Genomic DNA, 6,064 nt, shown 5'->3' with positions numbered 1-6,064 from the left:
GCTCTTCAACCCAACATCCCGGTGTTCTTTGCAATGGAACCATAAGCCGGGGTTTGATGCCTCGCAAGATCTCTTGATTAGCTCGTTCTGCCTGCCCATTGGACTGGGGATGAGCCACTGATGATACGTCAAATCTAATGTGCTCACGTTCACAGAATTCCTTCATAACACCCTTGGATAAATTGGTACCATTGTCAGTAATGATACTGTGTGGAAAGCCAAACCGGAAAATCACCTTTTTAATGAACTGCACCGCTGTAGCTGCATCACACTTACTGACAGGCTCCGCTTCAACCCACTTGGTAAACTTGTCAACTGCCACCAAAAGGTGGGTTTTCTTATCCTTGGATCTTTTAAAAGGTCCGACCATATCCAGCCCCCATGTTGCAAACGGCCAAGTAATTGGAATCATCCTCAATTCTTGAGCCGGCACATGAGCACGCCTTGAGAATTTCTGACAGCCATCACACCGTTTAACCAAGTCCTCCGCATCAGCATGAGCTGTCAACCAGTAAAACCCGTGACGAAACGCCTTAGCCACCAGAGACTTTGAACCGGCGTGATGACCACAATCCCCTTCATGGATTTCACGTAAAATTTCGCAACCTTCTTCAGGAGAGACGCAGCGTTGAAACGCCCCTGATACACTGCAATGATGCAATTAGCCATTGATAATTGTCATAGATTTAGATCGCCGGACTATCTGCCTGGCTAGAGTCTCATCCTCTGGCAACTCTCCCCGGTTCATGTACGCAAGATAGGGAACTGTCCAATCCGGTATAACATGCAGGGCTGCCACTCATTGAGCCTCCGGATCAGGAATAGCCAAATCCGCTTCACCCGGGAGCTTAACTGACGGGTTGTGCAACACATCGAGAAAGACATTAGGCGGGACCGGTTTACGCTGAGAGCCCAACCGGCTTAAAGCGTCCGCCGCTTCATTTTTTTGACGATCCACGTGATCCACCTGATAACCCTTGAAGTGACCTGCAACAATATCCACCTCACGACGATATGTAGCCATGAGTGGGTCTTTAGAATCCCAAGTGTCAGACACCTGTTGAGCTACGAGGTCCGAGTCACCGAAGCACTTCACCCGACTTAGATTCATCTCTTTAGCCATCCGGAGACCATGGAGCAAGGCTTCATACTCAGCTGCATTGTTAGTACAAGGGAACATTAAGCGGAGAACATAACAAAACTTATCACCCCATGGGGAAGTTAACACGACTCTAGCCCCCGAGCCTTCCAATTGCCTGGATCCATCAAAATGGATAGTCCAATATGTGTGATCCGGCTTCTCCTCTGGTGCTTGTAACTCAGTCCAATCATTGATGAAATCAACAAGTGCTTGAGACTTCACCGCCATCCGGGGTACGTATTTCAATCCGTGCGGCCCAAGTTCTATAGCCCACTTGGCAATCCGGCCAGTCGCCTCCCAGTTCTGTATGATATCACCCAAGGGAGCTGAACTGACCACTGTGATAGGGTGCCCTTGGAAATACTGCTTCAACTTCCGGCTTGCCATGAAAACTCCATATACCAGCTTCTGCCAATGCGGATACCTTTGCTTGGATTCAATAAGCACCTCGCTGATATAGTAAACCGGCCGCTGAACCGGATACTCCTTGCCTGCCTCCTTGCGTTCTACGACAATAGCCACGCTAACTGCACGAGCATTGGCCGCTACGTATAACAATAATGGCTCCTTGTCAACCGGAGCTGCAAGAACGGGTGGATTGGCTAATTGCTGCTTCAAGTCCTCCAACGCTTCATCAGCAGTTGGACTCCAGACGAACTGATCTGTCTTTCTCAACATCTGGTATAAAGGGATGGCCTTCTCTCCGAGGCGGCTGATAAACCGGCTTAGTGCGGCGATCCGACCCGCCAAACGCTGAACATCGTTGATACACTTCGGTTTTGCCAGGGAGGTGATAGCCGTAATCTTCTCCGGATTAGTCTCAATTCCTCTGTTGGACACAAGAAAGCCCAGTAACTTGCCTGCCGGAACACCAAAGACACATTTGGCAGGGTTAAGCATCATCTTATAAACCCGCAAGTTGTCAAAGGTTTCCTTCAAATCATCAACCAGTGTCTCCTTCTGCCTTGACTTGACTACAATATCATCCACATAGGCGTGCACATTGTGGCCGATCTGTTTATGCAGGCAATTCTGTACACACCTTTGATAAGTGGCTTGGGCGCTCTTGAGCCCAAAAGGCATAGATACGTAGTAGAAGGCTCCAAAGGGAGTAATAAACGCCGTCTTCCCCTGGTCCTTAACCGCCATTTTAATCTGATGATAGCCAGAATACGCATCCAAGAAACTCAAACGCTCACAACCCGCCGTGGCATCAACTGGTCAATGCGGGGGAGGGCGAAAGGATCCGCTGGACAAGCCTTGTTAAGATCCGTGTAATCCACACACATACGCCAAGTGCCATTTTTCTTAAGAACCAGCACCGGATTAGCAAGCCACTCTGGATGGAACACTTCAATGATAAAACCAGCCGCTAAGAGTCTGGCCACCTCCTCCCCAATAGCTTTGCGCCTCTCTTCATTAAACCGGCGGAGAAATTGCTTTACCGGTTTATACTTGGGATCAATATTAAGAGTGTGCTCAGCGAGTTCCCTCGGTACACCTGGCATGTCAGAAGGCTTCCATGCAAAAATGTCCCGATTCTCATGGATGAACTCGATGAGTGCGCTTTCCTATTTAGGGTCCAAGTTGGCACTGACAGTGAACTGCTTGGACGAATCGTCGGGCACGAAGTCAACAAGCTTGGTCTCTGCTGCTGATTTAAACTTCAGATCTGAATCATGCTCCGTAGTTGGATTCTTCAAAGGGGTCATGTCCGCCGGATCAACATTGTCCCTATAATATTTTAACTCCTCCGTGGCACAAACCGACTCTGCATAGGCCGCATCACCTTCCCCACATTCCAAAGCAATCTTGCGGCTCCCATGAACCGTTATTGTCCCTTTGTGACCCGGCATCTTGAGTTGCAAATAGATATAACAAGGCCGTGCCATGAATTTGGCATAAGCCGGCCGCCCAAACAAGGCGTTATACGGGCTCCGGATCTTCGCCACCTCAAAGATTAGTGTCTCGGATCGGGAATCATGCTCGTCCCCAAAAGCCACCTCCAGAGCTATCTTACCAACAGGATACGCTGATTTTCCAGGCACCACACCATGGAACACCGTATTAGACGGTCTGAGATCCTTGTCTGTTAGCCCCATGCGGCGGAATGTCTCATAGTACAGGATGTTAATACTGCTCCCTCCATCCATGAGTACCTTGGTGAATTTATAACCTCCCACCTGAGGGTCTACTACTAATGCCAACTGGCCCGGATTGTCAACCCGGGGGGGTGATCCTCCCTGCTCCACACGATAGGCTGCTCCGACCAGCGTAAATAACGTGGTACGGCCGGTTCAACAGAGTTCACTGCTCGCTTATGAAGTTTTCGGTCGCGCTTATCTGAGCTAGTTGTGAAAACGTGATACTGCCCATTGTTCAACTGTTTTGGCTGGCTCTAATAACCCGACCGCTGCTGCTGCTGCTGTTGGATGTAACCCCCTTGACTGTTTTGATTATCCTGGCTATTATTACCGCCCTAATTGAAACCTGAACCGGAAGCTCCATCGTGACCCGGCCCATGGAAACCGGATCCTGAGCCACCACCTGACCCACGGTCATACCGGAAGGCATTAGAGTTTTTAAATTCCTGCATAATGAAACAATCCTTCCAAAGGTGGTTAGCCGGCGCCTCCTTCGTCCCGTGTTTTGGGCAAGGCTGATTCAGCAAATAGTTTAAGCGATCCGGGTTAGGATTTGGAGCCCCATTACAATTCGCCGCTTTACCTCTGCGCCGCTGACCCTTGTCCTGCGCATTAGTGTTAGCCACAAAGTCCATGCTACCATCCGCCTTACGCTTGCCTCCGTTTCCATGGCCCGCCGGTTTGTATTGATGCCCCTTAGAGTTGCTATTCTTTTTCCCTTCCCTGCTTCGTCATCGTCAGTCTCGGGATCCTTGGTACTATCAGAATCAGCATACTTCACTAAAGCGGCCATGAGAGTTCCCATGTCATTACAGAACCGCTTCATACGCCCCAACTTCTGCTTTAGAGGCTTAAACCGGCAGTTGCCCTCCAGGGTTAAGATCGCAGAGTCAGCATTGATCCTGTCAGACGAGTGCAAGACTTCAGAAACGCGGCGTACCCAATGGGTTGTTGACTCTCCGTCCTCCTGAACACAAGCCGCCAAGTCTACTATGGATTTAGGCTGCTTACATGTATCTTTGAAATTCTGGATAAACCGGGTCCGCAACTGGGCCCATGAACTGATAGAATTAGGCGGCAGGCCCTTCAACCAAGTACGGGCTGTGCCTTCAAGCATCATGGTGAAGTACTTTGCACACGCGGTCTCATCCACATCCAGCATCTCCATTGCCATCTCATAACTCTCTACCCACGCTTCTGGAGATAAATCAGGGGTGTAATTCGGCACCTTGTGCGGGCCCTTGAAGTCCTTGGGCAGGCGTACATTGCGTAAAGCGGGGACTAAACAGGGCACTCCCAAGCTAGATGCGACCCCTGGCCCGGCAGAAGTGGTAGGACGAACTGGTGTAAGCTGATCCGCCTCGTTCTGTGCTGCTAACTCGGCCTCCCTTCGTGCCCGGGCCCGGTCCACTACATCCTGAGCATCGTGAACACCACCGGCCAGGTTATTGCCACGGGCCGCTTCATGGCCCCGCGCATTGCTTGATATGGCCGGTTCATCTAGACTCCTACTATAGCTCCGGCTTGGATGAGGTGTGGAATGAATCCGATCGCGGTTGTATGAATATGCCTCCTGTTGAATCAAAGCGGTCCGGAGAAGTTCCTTAACCTGGCGCGTCTCTATTGCTTGCGGAGAGTCTCCTTCGACCGAGATAGCTTCTAATCGTGCAGCAGCTGCGACAAGATTGTCCATAGGATTAGAATAATGACCCGGAGGTGTCTGGACCGGCGGAGGAATCACAATGTTCTGCCGAGGAGGTTCCATCAGGCGGGGTTGGACCATCGCTCCTGGCCCTGGTGCCTCGACCCGGTTTACCTCTAGGTGCCCCGGCGGATTACTGGTTCCAGCTCCCGGAGTGTGAAAGAGATTTCGAGGGTCGAACCCTAACGGCAGGCGTGATCTGTGCTTCCGCTTCAAGACTTCCTGTGATGCATTCTGGTCGAGCATGAGCTTCTAGGCCTGGGCGTCCAAAGTGGCCCGCTCTGCGGCCATCCTGTCCTTCTCTGCTGCCAGGTCGGCTTTGGCTTGTGCGATCTGCTCTTTCACCTTTGCAACCTCTGCATCATGGGTCTCCTGATCCGCCGGATTGGCCTCTTCCATAAGTACAGCTAGTGCATCAAATACGTCAGACAGAACTTGAACCGGTGGGTGCACAAGGCCTCCTGCCCCTGCTGCCGCTGCCGCTGCTGATCCGGACAACATTGCTGCTGCGGTCGAGGAGTGATTCGCCGCCTGCGTACCGGCCATGAATATTCCAACCCGGTTGATCTGCTCAGGGGGGTCCGGAATACTGTCGCCATCGGAACAGCCCCTAATCTGGTCGTCTTGCAACTGGTGCAATGATTCGGTCTCTCCGATTGAGGACTCGTCGCTGGAATAGACGACGGTCTCGCTACCGTATTCTGACTCGTCCCCATGCTCTCCTCCGTGGATGACTCCCACAAAAGCACGCTTCATGGCCGGTTTAACCTGGGTAGATCTCGCATGCTGAGCCGTCTCGACGAGGTCAGTGCGGATGTCCGGCTCAGGCCCAGGCTCACCAATCTTGCTGATAAAAACGTGTATGCCACCAAAGGGGACCCGGTACCCGTACTCGATCGAGCCGGCTTCGGGACACCATCCTGCATCGTTGATGTAGAGCTTGCCGCGACGACTCTTGGTCATCTGGCCCACAACATAGCCTTCGAGTCCTTTGAGCTTGCCCTCCAAGATCATCAAACCATCGTGCGATAGCCCCACGGTGGACGCCAACTGTCGTGGATTTGTCACGGCAGATGT

The sequence above is a fragment of the Triticum aestivum genome, chromosome 2B, assembly GCF_018294505.1.
Source record: "Triticum aestivum cultivar Chinese Spring chromosome 2B, IWGSC CS RefSeq v2.1, whole genome shotgun sequence".
Lineage (NCBI taxonomy): Eukaryota > Viridiplantae > Streptophyta > Magnoliopsida > Poales > Poaceae > Triticum > Triticum aestivum.
Note: the sequence above shows the minus strand (reverse complement) of the source record.